Below are 22070 nucleotides of genomic sequence, written 5' to 3' on the forward strand. Positions count from 1 at the left end.
CTTCTCCTTCTTTCCCTCCTCCCTGCTGGAGCTATGATCTGGGTGACCCTGGCACCCTTCATGGAAGTCTCCAGTCCCTGACAGGCTGGGCCTCTCTCCCATTCACTGCTGGGCTAGTCTGACTTCCACCCCTCCTGTACTGGTCTCTCCTTGTATAACCAGGACAGATCCCCTCTGGGGAGTTTTAGGCAGGCAACAGCATCTAAACAGAATTTAATATGCACCATTGTTTTGTTGTCCTTGTTTTGTTTTTGTTTTGCTTGGTTTTTACAGTTTCCCTATATTTATGGTAAAAGACACTGATTTTCCTCTATAACAGTGATGGAATGTTTCCTGTTTACTATACATGTAAATTTACTAAATGTAATAATAAAAAATGGTGGGGTTTAAAGCAATGACTTTAAGCTGCCGTGGGCCTGAATGAGTTGGGGAAACACTGTGTGCAGTCATGCAGAACAGCACGTTGGGAAGCTCAGGACAGGGCCCAGGAGAGATGATCACCAGTGGGGTTTGTCCCAGTCACCTGGGTCCCTGGGCCCCTGCCCACCTGCTTGACTCTCCCCGCCCATCACGCCTGGTGTTGCCAAGCTCTCTTGGTGTTGTCCCCATGTGGCCCAGGAGAGATGATGATGAACTTTCTCTCTTAAAATGCTCACTTTCCTGGAGATCCTGGGAAATCAATCATGAGAGAGTCAGCTTGGATTTTCCCCAGTGAGGTTCATAATGTAAAGCTCATGCTAACAGGTAGCAGGGTGACATAGATAAGAGACATATCCACTGCTGTTTTGGGTGATAAAATATCTGGTTAATTACGAATGATTTTGAGACCGTATGATCTTGTCGCACAAAGTGGAATATCCAGACCATACGGAGACATATTTTATTACCACTTAATCATAATCATATCATTCAGTTCAAATATAGCCTCTTTTCCTTTGGGATTTCTTCCTACAGTCATATTTTATTTATCATATTTATAAATATTATAAAATTTCCAAGCACATGGAAATATCTTGTTAGCTTCTATCAATGACTTGTAGCACAATTACATTAGTAGAAACATGCTCCATGTGATTTCATTCCTCCAAAACATATTGAAATTTGCTTTATAGCCGAAATAAATAGGGTTAATTTTGTAAATGTATCATATGTGCTAAAAATTAATGTCTCCTCAGGGTGGCCCCGTGGCCTAGTGGTTAAGTTCAGCATGCTCTGCTTTGGTGGCCCAAGTTCGATTCCCAAGCACAGACCTACACCACTTTTTGGTGGCCATGCTGTGGTGGCGACCCACATACAAAAATAGAGGAAGATTGGCACAGATGTTAGTTCAGGGCCAATCTTCCTCAGAAAAAGAAAAAATAAATAAATAAAATTTAATGTGTCCTCAACAGTTGTTATATGAGTATAGTTAGATATATGGATACATCTATATGATTAGGACAATTTGCTATTAAGATCTTTTGCCTCTTACAGATGTTCTGTCTCCTTCTTGTAAGAGTTGCTGAGAACCTCCCACTCTACTTGTGTATTTGACTCTTCTTTCACTTCTGTCATCATTTGCTTTACATGTTTTTAAGCAAATGCCCATGGGAAATCTTGGGAGGTTGGAAAGGAAGGAGGGAGCACCCAGAAGTAGGGGACAGGGGACTTGGGTTGGGAAGGACCAGAAACCAGATGGTCTGCGAAGGTTCCAGAGAGGACCTGTCATTGGGATGGCTCCTCATGAGGCACCAGCTGGGAGAGGGGCATTCTAAAAATGAGGTCATGCAAGGTGTGCACTGTGATGACCCAGGGGTGAAGGCAGGGGATTGGTCAAAAGGGAGTGCAAAGCATAGGGATTGCTAAGGCAGCACCCACACAGGAGAAGCCTCAGAGGAAGACGAAGTCCTCATCCCCTCCAACTGCTCCTGAGAGTTCACTTCACCTGCTTCTTGTGTCCTGCTGACCTACTGACCTACTGACCTGTCTGAACCCTCCTTCCTCCCTTCTAGGACTTGACCTGACCCAGTACTTTCCTTGACCCCCTTCTTCTCCTCCCAGGTGCCAAACATCCCTCTTCCTGACACATCCACTCCATAATCCATCCCAAATTCCAACTCCTCCCTGGACCCTCTCCCCACCCCTCTACTGACCCCCTCCACATTCCTGCCTCCCAATCGCCTTCCTGGCAACCTCAGGGCCCTTGAGAGAACCAGGGCATGGGGGTGCGGAGGATGGTCTACTGGCTCCTCCTGCTCGGGTCTCCTAGTTATCCTAATGTAAATGTGAATAAATATCAGACATCAGTGATAGCTTCCTTTTTATTGGGCTGTTTTTCATGGTGGTTAAATAACAGCTTTTTCATGGAATCCTTGTTGGGAACTCAGACATTCCTGAAGACTGAAGACCTCAAGGCAGGTTTCTTGACCAGCCTGAATGGGTTCTGGCCACAGCTGTCCACATCAAGTTCTGGGTCCTGTCAGCATTGCTTGGACCAAACATAGCAGGACTGACAGGACGGAAACCTGAAAATAGTAACTTTATAGTGTCTAGAAGGAAGGATTTGTGAATATACTGAAAGTCATTGAGTTGTATGCCTTCAATGTGAGAATTGTATGATGTGTGAATCATATCTCAATAAAATCATTTTTAAAAACATGAACTCTTATTTAATAGGAGTCATGGGAGTTAGACTGGCTCCTGGAAGCCTGGTCAAGATCCTGCTTCAAGTTATGTAAGTGTCGAGTCCATCTCACGTGTAGTTTTATTTCTTATAAGTATATGATTCATATATGTGAAGGTTGGCAGCCCTGGGAACAGTGGTGTCTAAGCATTGGTGTTGGTGCTAGTCTGTTAAAAAGTGGAATGTCACTTGTGCTCTGTGCTTTCTGGCTTGTTGACTTTTAGCAACTTCTGAGTCGTCCCTTCCTTTCTGCTCTTGGAAGCTGCCCCCAGGGACTCTGTGTCCAACCAGGTTGATAGGAGCCCTGAGAAGTCCGTCAGAAAATAAGCGGCTGCATCCTGCTGGGATGTTTATAATGGGGAAATCATTAGGAGTGACATGCCCAGGAGGTGAATGAGTTGTCCTTTCTTCAGTAAAGTGTTCATGTCCAGAGTGTTGATCTACTCAAGGCAAAAAGGGTCCTTAATGTCCTCAGGACTGTCCAAATATAAAGAAATTCCAGATTCCTACTGTGAAAGGTTTCACTCTCTCATTAAAAACACCTCTACCTCCAGGAGAGAGAAAGAGACAGACAGAGAGAGAGAGAGAGAGAGAGAGAGAGAGAGAGAGAGAGAGAGAGAGAGAGAGACTGAAAATACCCCATAGAGTTAACTAGATTTGTTTTGATTGGCAGGCACCAGATTCTTAGAGAGGGATCTGGAAAGGTCTAGTGGTCAGGAACAACCCTTGCATTGAGGCAGAATCACCCCACATGAATATTTCCAATCAAAGAAGAATCTATTCACTTTCTTTTGTATCTATGAAGGAGGAAATTTCTTGATAGTCTTTATTGGAACTTCTCCCCTTGTACTTAGGCTGCATTCTCATAGAGGAGTTAAGCTCTCTTTCCTACCTCATCTTTGAGCACCTGGATAAACTCACTTGTCTTGCATTTCCCACATCCACCCTTGCTCGTGGTCATTGAGTATCAGAACCTCAGCTTTATTGGCCCCATTGGATCGAATCTAGGTGGGAGTGAACTACTGATATCAGCTCCCGACAGCTGACAGATGTAACAAGAGTGCCCATGACTGGGGATGTTTTACCAGGTAGTGACCAGACGGTCTTTGCCTTTTATGTGCATTTGATCCACATGTTTAACCGTTGTGCTGAGCTACTGCTCTCTCAGTCAGTGGTGATTCAAAAAAGACAGTGCATGTTTCCCATGGGCACACATTTTACTGACCCCAGCTGTGAGGGCTGAAGATGAAAACGTTATAGATTTCAGAGGCCACTTTCTAGAGAAGTTTTATTTGCACAAAACTGAAGTTTGGTATGTGGATTAGCATGAATTACATTGTACGTTTGTTTTCTCCTAAAATCCTTGTACATCTAGCTTTTGTAAAACAATGTTTGCCTTTTTATGTTGCCATTTGTTTTGGTGAACATACATTCCAGAAATTTTGTATTCTCTTACAAGTTAATTTCATGTTTGCTATTGATTGATTTAAGTGCAATACTATGAAATATGAATGTGAATTCTTTTTATTAGCTATGTGGAATTGTGTTTTTAACCAACTTCAGTTCTCGTAGTTTTAATCATAGAAGGTCACACTATTATGCAAATCTTTATGTACTTCAGGAATCTGAAACTGTGCTCTGGTTCAGAATCAAAGAGAATATTGAAAGAAAACCTCAATGGTTTTAGAAACTTGGATGAAACAATAATCTATACTTAACTTTTGTTGGAATAATAGTCCCAGTATTACTATAACAGCAGCTGCCCATCTCTCTCAGTTACGTCCCTATCTATAAACCTCTCTCTCTATATTATTCTCATTTGTATCTTTAACAAACATTTTTGACTTATTTTTGCCCATTCTTCCATATATTTGGGCATCTTTTCAAAGATGTTCCAAAGAATTTTATCCAAGTACTTCATAAATATACAATAGAAGACCTAGGCTTCCAATCCACTATAAGATTGATTTTACTTATTTTTCAATTATAAATTGGCTTATAAATTCATAAGTTCTTTTAACTATTTAAAAAATATTTTCAATGTGTTTGTCAGCAAAAGAAAACTCTAAAAGTTGTGTATCACACACAGCTTAAGTGTGGTATAATTTATGTATAATAATAGCAGATTTTAATGAATGCAATTTGTTGATATTTGACATACGTATGCAGCAATGAAACCATCACCACATTAAGATAGTAAACACACTCATCACTCCCCAAAGTTTCCTCTTGCTCTTTTTTAAACCATCTGTCCTCCCTCTCCTCCAAGAGGAGATATTTGAGAGGTGTGGTTCCCTCCTGGAGGCTGGTTTAGGGTTTCTAAAGATGACTCTTTGTGACAGAAATATTGTAAATGTCTTTAACGTTCTTCATTATCTCCAATATTATTACAGTTAGTCTTTATTCTATCTGACCATTTCCATCTTGGGATTGATGTTTTTGGAATTCTGTAGAAGTTGATCATTATTACTGTCACCTTGGGAATTTTTGCATTTTTCATTTTCCTCTGGAGAACTATCCTTGCTGTGAGTTTACTAAAGTATGGATATACTTTTAATCAGAAATAAGTAGGAATTTTGATAGTCACGGGATCTTTTATTTGCATTCAGTACTATAAATTTCTCTATAAGCACTGCTTTGCTGAATCCCACAAATTTTAATAGGTCCTATTTCATTATCAATTAGATTGAATTATTTTTAAATTTCTGTTGAGACGTCTTCTTTGTCCATGTGTTCCTTAAAAGTGTGTTGTTTAGTCTCTAAATTTTCTATAGTTTTCCAGCTATCTTTCTGTTACTGATTTCTAGTTCAAATCCATTGTGGTCTGAGAACATAGTTTCTATTATTTCTATTATGTTAAATTTGTTAAGATGTATTTTGTGGCCCTGAATATGGTGTATCTGAGTGAATGTTCTATGTGAGCTTGAGAAGAATGAGTATTCTGTTTTTAGAAGAAGTCTTCTACAGACATCAATAGATCCAGTCAATTGAAGATGCTGTTCACTTAAACTGTATTCTTATTGAACTTCGGCATGTTGGATCTGTCAATGACTGACAGACGGTCTTGAAGTCTCCAGTTATAATAATGGATTCATCTACTTCTCCTATAAATTCTATTTTTTGCCTCATGTACTTGACACTCTGTTGTTAATACATACACATTAGGGATTTTATGTCTTCTTGGAGAATTGACCCCTTTACCATTAGAGTAACACCTTTCATTATCCCTGAATAGTTTCCCTTACTCTGCAATGTTGTTTTGAAGAGTAATTTCACTGGCTACAGAATTCTAGGTTGATGGTTCTTTTCTTTCAACACTTTAAATATTTCATTCTACTTTCTTGTTGATTGCACAGTTTCTGAAGAGAAGTCTGGTGTGTTTCTTACCTTTGCTGCTCTATGGGTAAGGTGTTATACACCCCCGCTCTGCCCCTGGCTTCTTCCAAAATTTTTTGTCTTTGTTTTTCTGTAGTTTAAATAGTATGTGTCTAGGTGTAGATTTTCTTTTTGTATTTACTCTGCTTGGAATTCCTTGAGCTTCCTGGTCCTGTGTTTTGGTGGCTATCATTAATTTTCGAAAATTCTCACTCATTATCACTTCACATATTTCCTCCTTTCCTTTCTTCTACTGATATTCCCATTTATATGTATGTTACACCTTTTGTAATTGTCCCACTGGTCTTGAATTTTATGTGCTGTATTTTTAATTTTTTTCTTTGTATTTCTGTGTTGCAAGTTTCTATTGACACTGGGCTTCCAAGAATTTATCAATTCAGTTTAATTTTCCTACTGTGTTGTTCTGGTTCCTACAGAGATTTATGACCTTCAGCTTCTGGTCCAACAAGTGGTGATTATAATCACCACACCAGCCAGTCTCTTTCCCTAATTCTGCAGGCAACAGTTGCCCCTGTGACATCAGTTCTCTGACAGATCTACAAAGAGTTTTTGACTTTCAGTTTCTTCAGCTTTTTTCTTGTTACGTAGATGGGAGTGAAAACTTCCAAGCTCCTTACAAGCTCGATCAGGATCCAGGAGTCCAGATTTTTTATTTGTTTCCTTTAGGTTACTAATTTGAACACAAAAATGTTTGACATGGAAGTTAACTTTGTAAAATACTCTAATCTTCTTAGTAAAGAACTCTGTGAGCAAGATAATATATTTGCAACAGAAAAACTACAATTTTTAAACCCTTCCTTTCAGAAGAAACATAAATATTAAGCAATTGGTGAGCCTATCCCTCCTCCCACTTGCCCCTGCCTGTGGGGTTGGGGGACAGGGGACAGGGAAGCTCACTGGTTCCTGAGCATTATGTGAAGTTAAAGGAACACCTATGATTTTCTGTTTGCTCTCCATAGATGCATTTTCCTATAACAACATTATTATGGCTGGCTTTTGATACTGTAATGATATTCTAATGTCTTAGCACATTTTTTGGGCTGACCTTAGCACCTGATCATCATTTAAATCTTTTGAAAGGGAAAATATGTTTTAGGGCTCAAGAAAATGTGTCTTTCTGTGGTATTAAAATGGGGCCCCGCCTGGATTTTATTGAACTGTAATTCCACAGGGGATGACTCAGGTCTGGGAAGAACTTTTTGCCCTTTCTTGAAATGTTAGGTGTCATTTCTGTTGTTGATTGTGCTTATTCTCTAACCATCTCCCATTCTCTTTCTCATTTGATGACCCTCTGTTTTGAGTGGTCTGGGAAAGTCATAGGACCTGATGTATTGTAATTGTTTACCAATTCAGCAAACAGTCAACTCTACGTAAAATTTCAGAGACGCTTTCTACTGATTGAAAGAGGTATTATCTTAGTACAAGGATTTTGTCCTTTCTCTTCTCTTTTTTTCTTTTGGACACTTTTAAAACAATCCTAGGTTCTGGACTTCAGAGTGGATGTCGGGTTTGGCCAAAAAAACGTTAGGTAAATGATGCATTAGTATATATAGAAAAATGCCTGCCATATTCCTTATCAAAATTACATAAATGGTATTAATTTAGTAAAATGTAAAAATATCTTCTGCTCAAAAATAAGTTTCTTACCTTTGTGCTCTTTATCAGAGTTGGTTTCTGAAGTATCATGACTTAAAAAGGAAATTCTAATATTTTCTTATTTTTAAACCTTTGAATCGTTATACTGAACAAAACGATTATAATTTCATTGGATTATTATTTTGAAATTTTACCAGAAACTATAGATTTTTGCTGATAATATGTGTTGACATCAAATTTAATTGTTTCTTGCCTTCCTAGATAAAGCCTTGAGTATATCAAGGTAAGATTTTCAGCCTTAGGTTTATTTGTAATATTTTCTCAGTACTGGTGTTTGATGTGGATTTTAATTCAATTGGGAGTATATACAGTGACTTCTGATGTCTAATTGACTTAATTCTTGAAAATGTTACTCTTCCTTGGTTGGAGTATAAATGACAATGTAGAGTGAGTTGCCACCTACTGAGATAAGAGAACAGGATGAGGAACAGATCACGGGAGTAGGGACAATAGGATGAGTTTAATTTTGCACAGAAATGTTTAGAAAGCAAGTGATGGTATGAGTCTGCAGTTTGCAGTGAGTACGTTGACATGACCCAGCTCTTGGTGAAATGTAAAGATGATAGAACAGTATTGGAGCCTATGAAGAAGCTTACAGCACAGAAAAGAACTCAGATATTGCCAGGCAAAGTGTGTCACAACCAAGGGTTATGAGTCTGAAGCAGAGGGAGCCACTGTGCCAATGGAGAATGAGCGGAAATGAACATGATGCAAAATAGGAATAAGACGTTCTGTACGGGCTTCCTAGACTGTGATGATTAAGTGGTGCTGTCTGTTGAGAGCCAAGGTGCCTGCCTGGCACTTAGTAGGCCCTCAACTGCTGGTGTTTGTCACAGTGAATGCAGCAGTGGTGATGGTGAGAAGAGTGATCAGGGTATCGGAGCTCTCAGGTTGGGCAAATAGAAGATGAGTTTGCACTTCATGGTCAGGTGAGAGAATTCAGTGTCTCCTAGAGGAGTGTGGAATTGTAGGCTGTGTCCTGGAGCTTTACATGTGTTATCCACCTGTAATTGGGTGTTTTATGTGTGCTGTTTTCCTCTAATGGTGGATAGTAACATTCTCATCTTGGGGATGAAGAAGCTAGTCTTATAAGGATCGTAAGTTATCCAGGTCCTCTAGTGACTAATGGTAAAGCCAAGACTGTACCTAAGTGTGTTTGATTCCAAAGTCCTCCTCCTGAGCCTCCCACCTTGGTTCTCATGAAAGGGAATCTGGCTGGCCAGCACAAAGGTATTAGAGGCTTTTCAGTAGCCAGTCGAGTGACGTTTGGAAAGATCTCTCTGGGTAATTTTAATGGGTGGGTGGAAGTGGGGAAAACCTGGAAGAAGTCAGGGGTTTTGTTTTTTCATATTGGTTTTTGTTGTTTAAAGCAATTGCACTGATCTATTTATTCTATTTGATAATTGGAGGACAACATACATACATAGGATGCTTGATTTTTCTCATTTATCCTCTGGTGATGTAGGGCTATTTGAAATGTTCACATTTTCTAAGATGTTGCTTGATGATGGGATGTTAGGCTAAGACATTTTGTGTTTACCCATCTATGAAAAAGATTAAATAGGAATCTCATTGAAATAGGGTCATTATTTCCATATGTTCCTACATTTCAAATGCCACTAAATCTTGCTTTCTTCAGGGATCATAGTCGTGCTAAAAAGTTAGTGCCAAATAATGGGCCTTTGCTGTTGACACTTGGGGTAATTCAATTTTATTGGTTTTGGTAATAATCTTAGAAATGATTTTTATCTCTTTTTAGTTAAATTACATCAGTTTCTGAGAAGATTAAGAATTACATGAAAGAAAATTCAGAACTGGCTGAAACAATATCCATTTATGAACAGAAGGTATAATCATCCTTTAATTTTTATTTTCAAGGCTTCATCTTGAAGTACTTCCATTTTCTTTTAGTTCATTTATTTTGCTGTCTCTTCTTTCATCCTAGTGTCCCATTTCATTACATTGTATAACAGTCTAAATCCAAAGCAAGCATCTTATATGCAAAGTACCACTTTTTTTATTTCTATAAGGACTTACCCACGTGAGGTAGGTTTTGCTATCGCTATAATTAATATTTTTGAATTCTGAATCATTTGTTGCATATTTGTATAGATCAATGAAGCAAAGAAATGTGCTCAAGAAACCAAGAGGCAAAATAAGATTCTTTGTAATGAGGCAGGTAAATTTAAGGTACAAATCCTCTTTTTCCTAGATTACACTCCAAAAACAGAAGTAAAATTAATGAGTAAATATTCCCTACAACTTTTGTTGAAGAACAACATCCAAACACTTGAAAGCACTAATGAAATTGTTAATGACATCATTCAAAGTACATGTACTAAACTGCAATCTGAGGGAGACTGGAACGTCAAGAAGAGGGACCTGGTGACAGTTTTGCTACTAAGTTATTACCATAGTTTGACTTTTGAGCCTTTTTGTTCACTGTGTGAATTGAGTGCTGCATTCTTCCATGCTGTTCACTGCTGTTTCAGGTACTAATACCACAACGCCTTTTTTTATTTGAGGACTTAGGAAGAATTTTTTCTGTTTTTATACCATAGGTTAATTTTTTATATCATTCAGCACTGCCTACCCTCCAAGAAATGTAGAACTGAGAAACTGCAGGAGAGAGGGCTAGAGATTTCTAGCCATGTTGAGCAGGCCTATCCCTCTCAATGCAGAGCAGAGAATTTTCAAAGTGAATCTAGTGACCATATTTACCTTTCACTAATAAAAGCTGTTCATTTGAGCTGTTTGGCTTCAAGATTTTAGATATTTGCTTTTGCCTTGTCACCCAGTCAACTACCCCATTGTCTCAAAAGTAGGAAAATTGGAGTGCCCATGGTGAAGGGTAGGCTGGAGAGCGGTCCTGGATAAAGATACTTGTTTGTCTGGAACATACATTCTTTAGTAGTCTGGAATTGTCTCTGTGATATGCTAGGACTTGACTGCTACCTCCCTACATTTGCAGACACAGGCTGTGACATGGGTGGTGACAATTTATTGCCTTGACTTCTATAACTACCCTAAGTTCTCCATTGGACACAGAGGGAGGGGTGGGGTTTTGCGGCACTGATGCTACTCTTTTGAAACCTGGTGGAGGGGGAGGGGACAAGTATTGTTCCTGCTTCATTGAGGTTCAGCTTTTGTTGCCCGCAATATTAACGTTTCAAAACTTTAATTCTGTTCTACAGGTCAATATGGCTGCAAGGGCTGCAATGCTCCTTTCCCAGAATTACTCAGCATGCCCTAGCCATGGGCTGCCCTCTATCACCACTCATGGACTACGGGCCACCTCCACCTCCTCCACGCTGGTGGCCTCTGGGACTTCCACCACCGCCTCCACCTCCACCAATTGGTAAGATGATCTGAACGCTATGTGTTGACTTGTAGAGCATATGCATCTTTTTTCTTGTTGAGTCTTTGGAGAAGATGTAGGGATGGCACTACAGAGCTTTGCAATGGAAGCACAAACCTGACTGAAGTCATTGTAACATCACTCAAGTTTCTCAGGACATACATACAATGGGCAGTGAGTTACCCCATACTGAGCTGGGGAGCAAGTGTCTCTTGTGGAGAAGGAAAGAGGTTTTTTTGCAGAAAGGCAGAAAGAGCAGTTCTGCAGATGCCCTTTGTACAGCGACCACGTGCCGGGCTGTGTGTGTGACGAGGCGCACCTCTAACTTCAGGGGCTTAAGGTGTCCTATAGCAGAGAGAGACATTTCCATTAAAGATCCTGTGGTCACCTTAATGGAAGTAGCAGTGAAGGGCCCCAGAGAACAAAAGAGGGAGACGTGAATCTCACCAGGATGAAGCAGGAGGTTGTGAAGAGAAGGAAGAGTTGAGGAGGTGCCCAGTGGGAGTTTGTTGGATTCCCTTCAAAGGAGCTGGAAGGCCATTCACAGCCGGGCACGCAGCTTGAGCAGGGAGTATGAAGGCAACGTGAGGTCCACGCAGAGCCACTGCATGTTTTCAAAGCACACAGTGTGGGCAATGCAATTATCCTCATCAAAATGTCACTGTTGCCATAAAGCCCTTAGTTCATAATCTAAATAAAGATTCTTATCTTCCTCAGATTTCTGAAAAGTTCTGGATCTGTGTGACAGAAAAATCTCTGGAGATCTGGAAATTTAACTTGGCTGTTTCAGGATCCTTTGTCTGCCTGAGTTTATTGTGCCCCAGTGAGACTAAAAGTGAAGACAGGATCTAGATGGCCGAGTGGAGGCCTTGGCCTTCAGCATGAGTCAGACTCTTCCTGGGACATTCAAGGTTGATCAGGAGCTGCCCCGCTGGACCCGTCTCACCACATCTCTGCATCCTCTAGTCACCAACCCTGACTGTCAGCTTTGCATCTCCCCAAACTTACCACACAATATCTCAATTCTTTGCCTGTGTTCCTGCTATCTCAGCCCCTAATACAACTCTCAGTGGGGCCTACTCAGAGCCTCAGCCCCATTGTGTGTGAGAGGCGATACTGGATTCTGAGGTCATTATGAGGAAGATGAGATTAAGTACATAATGAAAGTGTCTTGCAAAATGGCTGGGACACATTGGCACTCACCATTCTCACTGTTTAAATGAAAATGTCTCCACACAGAAGATTAGCAGAGGTACATTCAATTAAACTAAGGGTGTAAGAGCTCAGGCCCAGAGATTTGCAATCCTTGTTTCAGAAGATAAAGCAAAGACCCTCCCCCCTTCCCAGTCTTTTTCCTATTGAAATTCAGGTCCTACCAGGTAAAGAAGGAAAAGATAATTTTGAGGATATATGAGTTCAGAGATCTATACCTGAGATCTGAAGACAATTATTTTCCATTAAATATAGACACAGATGCAGCCACACACTGGGTGTTCATCAGAAGCCACAGATATGTTATAGAAGACAAATGTATACAGAAAGAAATAAGATCACATTGAAATAACCCCAAATCTCTTTGCCTTACAGGACAATCATTTTCAAGGAGGACCCTGAGCCATGATAACCAGGCTGTGGCAATTTATTATGGTTTTCCCTGCCTGATCCTGCCCCCTCCACTTTTATCTTTCCTGTTGTCACCCCTAATACACCCTTTACAGTTCTAACTCAGTATCAGCTTCTGCCTGTTGGAGGACGAACCGACTCACCCCATGGAGTGTACACAGTGTGATTCTTGTACACACAGTTCAGAGACAGGCAGAAACGATGGTGATGGAGGATAGAAGCAGGATTACCCTTTGTGGCAGTATTAACTACAAGGGAGCCTGAGGAAGTCTTCTGGGGATGGTGGGAACACCCTACATCTAGATCTATGTGGTTGTTGTGCTAATTTATTCTAGAAATATTCACTCGTTGCCTGGTGCCTGCCAGCCACAGGGGTGCCTCGTGATCAGATAGACAGTTTCTGTCCCCAGGAAGTGGCCTATTTCTAATGGTGGGGAAGGATGAGGGGCCACCAGTGGCCATGGGAGACCAGTGAAGAGGCCTACAGTTGGCCAGGCCCTATCAGTGCCCTTGCCCCCAGCTGCCAGCTCTCCCCAAATGGCACCAAGTCTAGGAGTGCTGTGAAGGAAGTTTAACTGGGAGCAGAGATTTCTTGATAAGTCCTGTGAACTCCGTAATCCTCCTGCAATTTTCTTATTGGGAGATGAGCAGGGCAGAAATCAATAGTGAGGGGCATCCTGAACAGGGCTGGAGTGGAGCAGTGGGCCTGGAGGATTGAGCCAGAGAAAGGGACAGGCAGCGAGTAGAGACAGAGAGATGTGTAAAAATGGGGTACCTGCCTCTAAGGGTAGAGAAGAGGGCTGACATAAGGAAAGATAAACTCTCAGCTCAAGTACCCAGGACATCCACCTTGCTCTCAAATACCTAACAGAGGAGGACCATGCTTTCTACCATAATTGGTACTGCAGCTGGTACCATTTCATTAAAATTAATCCAGTTATAAGGCTTTCATCATTAAAATAGTGCAATAAGATTATATGAATAGACAGACAAATACAATAGAAGAGAAAGCCCAAGGTAGACTGAAATACAAATAGGAATGTAGAGTATGATAATGGAGGCATCTCAGTGCAGGGTGTTCAGACACCTGGGCAATAATCTGAAAACTAAAAAAATAGAGTTTAGTCCTTGCCTCAAAATCAACATTAACATAAATTACAAATGGATCATGATTTAAGATTTAAAAATAAAGCATATGGTTTCATGGGGGTAAACCCATGAAATCCAGTCTCATCGAATTATGCCCTTTAAATGAAGGCCATTTGTTATATGTAAATTATATGTTGTTAAAGTTGGTTAAAAAAACATAAAAGTACAGGAGAAAATGTGGGAGGATTCCTTTATAATTTGAAGTGGGTGGGTGATGGGAATTTTTCTAACCATGTCTCAAAATCCAAAAAGACATTAAAAAAAGTAAGAAATTTGACTACGTCAAATTGAAAAACATCTACAAGGCATAAAACTCCATGAGAAAAATCAAAAGGCAATGCAAACTCAGAAAACATTTGCAACTCAGAGCACAGAAAAAGGAATGGCCTCTCAAATATATGAAGAATTTGAAAATGAGAAGAAAAAGGTAAATAACACATTAGGAAAATGGATCTAGAAGAACAGAGTTTCATAGAAAAGGAAAACACAAATGGCTTCTAAACATGTCTCCAAATGATCAGCTTTACTGACAATAAGAGAAATACAGATAAAGACTACACGAAGATGTAATTTTTTATCTCTTAGATAAATGAGAAATGCACAAGTTTGAAAACACACTGTGTCAGGCAAGACTGGGAAAAGCAGGGGCTAGGATGCTTTGCTGGTGGGAGTGTAAATGTAAATGGGCACAATTCATACTAGAGGAGGTCTAGCAAAAGTAGACGTGCATCTACCCTATAACCCAGCATTTCAATAAAACAAGGTGAAAATTAGTGTATGGAGAGGCTACTTTTGCATAAAAGGATACATTGCTTTTTCCATGTGAATAAAATACAACTAGAAGGAATATAAGGAATTAGGTACAGAGGCTTTAGAGAAGTAGGAGTAAACTAAGCCTTGAGTTTATAGTTTGCCAGATGACAAGGAGGCCCAGCCCTATTAGAGAACTGAGCACTACCTAGAGATCTTGACTTCTGAGCTAGATGTAGCAATTCTAGGAGACTCTGAGGTCATGTTTCTCAGAGATGAGATTAGGATACTCCATGTGTGGGACACACGCTTTATGTGTGTTTATGGATATTTGGCTAAACAGAGGAGTAGACTGTGGCAGAAGCTGTTAGTTGTCTCTCAATATTCATGCCCTCATCTCTCTCATAAAAATGGAACCTCCAATTCGTAGCTGAGCACACAGCCACTCAGAATAAACATCACATTTCCCAGCCTCTCCTGAAGCTACTGCAGCTGTATGACTACATTTCAACGAATGGAATGTGAGCAGAAGCAATGTGTGAACATTTCTGATTATTCACTTAGGCTAGGGAATGTCCTGCCCTTCCCCTGCCCACGCTTCCTGCTGGCTGGAAGGTGGACACGATGGTTAGTCCTCTCAGCAGTACCCTAGAGATGGTGGAGCAACCTGACAGAAGGAACCTGGGTCCCTGAGTCGTGGAGCTTCTAAATTGGGTATGGACTGCATATGCCCAGACCATTAAGGGAGGGAGAAATGAATATATTATTTGGTTCTTGTTGAAGCAACCAAACCTACATCTAACCAATACACCACAGTAAGGAATTTCTTCATCTTGAAGGCACTGGGAAGCTATTGACAGGATTTGAACTAGATGATTTGTAGGAATATTTTAGCTGTAATGTTAAGATTTGATAATTCCATTTATGTGAAGTTCTATTATAAGCAAAATGAATCTACAATGACAAAAAGCAAATCAATGGCTCCGTGGGGCTGGGATGGGGCAGTAACTGCAAAGAGGGACAAGGAAACATTTTGCAGACTATAAAAATGTTCCATATATTGATTATGGCAGTGGTTCTTATTGATATAATCAGAAAACCAGTAACTGGTTTCAGGGAGGTCTCAGAGTTCATAAGAAATATTGCAAGAACAACTATGTACAACGGTAAAGATAAACTCTCATCCCCAGAAGAGCCTTCAAAGGAATAAAAATCACAGATTTTAGACATTACATTGTCTGTATTTTCAAAGTAAAAGATATTCTCCTAGCACAATAGTACACAACTAAACTGGAAAATTGTCAAATAGAGATGCATTTGCAAAAAGAGTAAGAAACCACCTCATTCACTGCAGTTAAGTATTATTTTTACCATTTCACGGCATTTTTTTTTTTTTTTTGCTGAGGAAGATTTACCCTGAGCTAACAGTCACTGCCAATCTTCCTCTTTTTTTGTATGTGAGCCGCCACCAGAGCATGGCCATTGACAGATGAATGGGGTAAGTCCACGCCCAGGAACTGAACACAGGCTGCCGAAGGGGAGCACGCTGAACTTAACCACTAGGCCACGGGGGCTGGCCCTCATGGCATTTTGTGCAGCATTTTTTTCATTCTGTGTGTGAAGCATATCCACTTTTAACTACACTGTACAGAATCTTATGATTTCTGCTTCTTTCTGCTTGACATTAGACTAAGACCACTGTCCATGTTCCTGCAATGTCTTGGAAAAACCTGAATTTTAAGAGCTGCCTAGGGCCGGCCCCGTGGCTTAGCCGTTAAGTGCGCGTGCTCTGCTGCTGGCGGCCTGGGTTCGGATCCTGGGCGCGTACCAACGCACCACTTCTCTGGCCATGCTGAGGCCGCGTCCCACATACAGCAACTAGAAGGATGTGCAGCTATGACATACAACTATGTACTGGGGCTTTGGGGGGGAAATAAAAAAAAAAAAATAAGAGCTGCCTAGGCCGGACCTGGACTTCCCAGAAACAATTAGGCTATTCTATAAAAATATTGTACCCAGGAGACATCCATCATCTCTGTCATTTTCACTTCCCTTTTCTGTTTTGGATCACTTGAAAAACAAGATAATTTAACTGCTTTATACCCCTTGCTGCTTAACATTCTATTTTCTTGATTCTAGAACTTTCCAAGAAACTGCACACTTATATCATTATGCTCATCATTAACAGAGAAAATATATTAGCCAGCATGATTGAGAGTACTTGGCTTTTAAAAATTGCATTACAACTTACATACCATAAAAGTCACTCTTTTAAAATATACAATCCAGTGGTTTTTATTATATTTACAAAGTTGTACAACTATCACGACTATCTAATTCCAAACATTTTCATTAACCTCAAAAGGAAACCCAACACCTTTATCAGTCACTCTCTGGTTCCCCCAAACTTCTGCCACCCCACCCGCCTCCTTGGCAAGTAGTGATATACTTTCCTTCTCTAATGGATCTGCTGATTGTAGACATTTCACATAAATGGAATCAAACAACTTATAGCCTTTTGTGTCTGCCTTTTTTATTTATTTATTTTTTAATTTTTTGTTTATTGCAGCAACATTGGTTTATAACATTGTATAAATTTCAGGTGTACATCATTATACTTCTATTTCTGCATAGATTACATCATGTCCACCACCCAAATACCAATTACAACCCATCACCACACACATGTGCCTAATTATCCCTTTCGCCCTCCTCCCTCCCCCCTTCCCCTCTGGTAACCACCAATCCAATCTTTCTCTCTATGTGTTGCTTGTTGTTGTTATTATCTACTACTTAATGAAGGAAATCATACGATATTTGACCTTCGCCCTCTGACTTATTTTACTTTGCATAATACCCTCAATGTCCATCCATGTTGTCACAAATGGCTGGATTTCATCATTTCTTATGGCTGAGTAGTATTCCATTGTATATATACCACATCTTCTTTATCCATTCGTCCCTTGATGGGCACTTAGGTTGCTTCCAAGTCTTGGCTATTGTGAATAACGCTGCAATGAACACAGGGGTGCATGTATCTTTACACATTGGTGTTTTCAAGTTCTTTGGATAAATACCCAGCAGTGTAATAGCTGGATCATATGGTAGTTCTATCCTTAATTTTTTGAGGAATCTCCATACTGTTTTCCATAGTGGCTGCACCAGTTTGCACTCCCACCAGCAGTGTATGAGAGTTTCCTTATCTCCATATTCTCTCCAACACTTGTTGTTTCCTGTCTTGTTAATTATAGCCATTCTGATGGGCGTGAGGTGATATGTCATCGTAGTTTTGATTTGCATTTCCCTGATAGTTAATGATGTTGAACATCTTTTCATGTGTCTGTTGACCATCTGTCTATCTTCTTTGGAGAGATGTCTGTTGAGGTCTTTTGCCCATTTTTTAATTGGGTTGATAGTTTTTTTTTTGTTGAGATGCATGAGTTCTTTACATATTTTGGAGATTAACCCCTTATCAGATGTATGGTTTGCAAATATCTTCTCCCAATTGTTAGGTTCTCTTTTCGTTTTGTTGATGGTTTCCTTTGCTGTGCAGAAGGCTCTTAGTTTGATGTAGTCCCATTTGCTTATTTTTTCTATTGTTTCTCTTGCCCGGTCTGTGTCTGCCTTTTTCACATAGCAAAATATGTTCAAGCTTTATCCATATGGTAGCATGTATCAATACTTCATTTCCTTTTACTGCCAAGTAACATTCCATTGCATGGATGCACCACGTTTTATTTATCTATTTATCAGTTGATGGATAGTTGGGTTGTTTCCACATTTTATCTGTTATGAATAATGCTCTTACAGATATTTGTGTACCAATTTTTGTGTGGACGTATGTTTTCATTTCTATTGGATACATAGCTAGCAGTGGGATTGCTGGGTCATATGGTTACGCTATGATTAACATTTTGAGGAAATGCCACAGTGGTTTTCAGAGTGACTGCATCATTTTACACTCCCATTAGTACTATATAAGCCTTCCAATTTCTCCACATCCTCACCAACACTTCTTACTGCCCATCTTTTTAATTGTACCCATCCTAGTGGGTGTGAAGGAGTACCTTATTGTAAGTTTTTTTTTTAAACAACACTTTAATGGAGATATAATCCACGTACAATACTATTCACCTGGCTAAAGTGCATAATACCTTGGAAGAGAGGAGTCGGTTTTCAGTGTTTGGCCAATGCTCTCCCTGGTCCAGCAGCCACCTGGGCTGGACACACACAGACATGAAAAAATCCATGATGGGACCCCACAGCACCAGCAATCAAGAGGAGATACAAACTTTGCAAGAGAGCATACGTGTACTCTTATAATGGCAGAAGGGATCCACCTCTGAGATTGATGTTGCCTGCAAGTTCTCCAATTACTAATTCAGTTATGCTTGTATTTTGTTTCATTGCGGTGAAAAAAAACACAAAATATAAAATTTAACATCTTAACCCTTTGTAAAGGAACAGTTCAGTAGTGCTAAATATATTCTTGTTGTTGTGCAACCAACGTCCAGAATTTTTTCTTCTCACAAAACTGAAACTCTATACCCTTTAGGTAACAATTCGCCCCTACTCCTTCCCCCCAGCCCCAGGCAGCCACCGTTCTCCTTTCTGTTTCTTTGAATTTGACTACTCTAGATACCTTTGTAAGAGGAATCACAGCATATTTGTCTTTTTATGTCTGGTTTCTTTAACTTAGTATAATACTCTCAACGTTGATCCATGTCATAGCATGTGTCAGAATTCCTTCCTTTTTAAGGCTGAATAATATTCCATTCTTTTGTGTATCACATTTTAATATACATTAATAAAATATACCATATTTTAATATATAATTCATATATACTAGCTACAATTAAAATGTGATATATATATATTTGTTTATCCATTCATCCATAGGTCGACACTTGTGTTGCTTCTAGCTCTTGGCTACTGTGAATAGTGTTGCTGTGAATATGGGTGTGCAAATACCTCTCTGAGACCCTGCTTTCAGTGCTTATGGATATATACCCAGAAGTGGGATTGCTAGATCACACGGGAATTTTATTTTAATTTTTTTGAGGAAGCATCACAGTGTTTTTCATATTGGTTGCACCATTTCATATTTCCACTATTAGCGCTCAAGGGTTCCAATTTTCCACATTCTCACCAGCATGTTTCATTTACTATTGTTTTCATAGTAGCCATTACAATGGATGTTGAGGTGACATCTTATTGTAGTTTTGGTTTACAATTCTCTAATTGTTAGTGTTTTTAGCATCTTTTAATATGCTGGTAGAACAATTGTATACCATCTTTGGGGAAATGTGTATTCAAGTCCTCTACCCATTTTTTAACGGGGATATTTGTTTTTTGTTGTTATTAAGTTTTAGAAGTTCTATATGGATTCTGGATATTAATTCCTTATCAAATAGATGATTTGAAAATATTTTTACTCCTTCTTTAGGTTGCCTTTTCACTCTAATTGTGTCCACTTATGTAAGGAAATTTTGAATTTTGACATAGTCCAATTTTTTTGCTTTTACTTCTGTTGCCTGTGCTTTTGGTGTCTGATCCAATAAATCCTTGCCAAATCCAATGTCATGAAGTATTCTCTGCGTTTTCTTCCAAGTGTTTTATAGTTTTAGGTCCTTGATCCATTTAGAGTTAATATTATTATATGGTGTAAGGTAAAGTTCCAACTACATTCTTTTGCATGTGGATATCTGTCTTGACATGAGTGCAGCCATGTTTGGCCGTTCCATTAACCTACAGCCACCAGCACACAAAGAAATATAAAGCTGCTTTCTGTGTGGTGGGAACTGGCCTTTTTCCCAGGAACTGGCCTTTCTCCCATGGAGATAGTTGCAATTTGTAAGAATTTCAAGGTCCTTTGGTTGTCACGGCCTGGGGCAGACTGGCCGTCTGTGCCGGGTTGGGACGATAACCAGGGAAAACATGCATGTACACAACTGCCAGGCTGGCACGATAGCCAGGAGGCTCAGTGCACGTATGCCACTGATAACCATTTGTGGATGGGAACACTGAATGCTTGCTCTGTAAACTCTGTAACTGCTTACATAAACTGCTGGAAACTGAGGCCTGATGAGAGTCTCACCTGTGGAAGTGACGCCTTGTCCAGGACGTGTGATTCCCACCCAGCCGTGTCAATTGAAGGGACTCTCCCGGCAGTGGGGCATGCATGTTGTGAGTAACGGATCTGATGTGTTCTCTTTTCGGTCAACCTGGTGTTTCTCTTTCTGGTTGATTTGTGTCATTCCCCTTCAGTCCATCTGGTGTTTCCCTTTCCAATCGATCTGATGTTTTTCCCTCTTATTATATGACCTATTTGAATCTGCCACTATCTCAGCTGATCTGGTGTTTCCCTTTGCGATTGAGCCGGTGTTTTTCCCTCTTATTATTTGACCTATTTGGATCTGTTGCGGACTATCGCCTTTACTCTCCTCTATATAATAAAATATACCTTCAGTCCATTTGTTTGGAGGGGAAAATTTCTTTTACGTCTCCGATCGAATCCTCGAACCTCTCATAACAATATCCAGCTTTCCCAGCACCATTTGTTGAAGAGACATTTTCCCCATTGCATTGTCTTGGTACCCTTCTCAAAAATCATTTCAGGGGCTGGCCCGGTGGCACAAGCGGTTACGTGCATGCGCTCTGCTGCAGTGGCCTGGGGTTCACTGATTTGGATCCTGGGCGTGCACCAATGCACTGCTTGTCGAGCCATGCTGTGGTGGCGTCCCATATAAAGTAGAGGAAGATGGGCACAGATGTTGGCTCAGGGCCAGTCTTCCTCGGGGCGGGGGAAGAGGAGGATTGGCATTAGATGTTAGCTCAGGGCTGATCTTCCTCACACACACAAAAAAAATCATTTCACCATCAGTGGGTGGGTTTATTTCTGTGATCTCTATTCTATCTCACTGTTCTATAATCTGTCTATATTCCAGTACCACACTGTTTAGATTGCTGTAGCTTTGCAATAACTTTCGAAAACTGGAAGGTAAGACTTGCAATTTTATTCTTCTTTTTCAAGATTGTTTTGGTTATTTGGCTTCCTTGGAGGTTCCATATGAATTTTGTGTTGGATTTTTCTATTTCTACAAAAAATGCTGTTGGAATTTTGATAGAGATTGCATTAAATCCATAGATTGCTTTGGGTAGCATTAACGTCTTAACGCTAGTAAGCTTCCAATCCATAAATACAGTATGTATTTCCATTTATTTGAGTCTTCTTTAATTTCTGTCAGTAAGTTTTTGCAGTTTTCTGTGTACAAAACTTTTATCCCCTTTGGTTAAGTTTATTTTTAAGTATGCTATTCTTTTTGTTGCTATTGTGATTGGAATTGTTAATTTCCCTTTCCGATTGTTCACTGCTAGCGTACAGAAATGCAGCTCATTTTTGTGTGTTGGTTTTGTAACCTTGCTACCTTGCTGCCACCCTGTATGACGAGCTGTTGTCTATAGTAAGTGCTTGGG

The sequence above is a fragment of the Diceros bicornis genome, chromosome 26, assembly GCF_020826845.1.
Source record: "Diceros bicornis minor isolate mBicDic1 chromosome 26, mDicBic1.mat.cur, whole genome shotgun sequence".
NCBI lineage: Eukaryota > Metazoa > Chordata > Mammalia > Perissodactyla > Rhinocerotidae > Diceros > Diceros bicornis.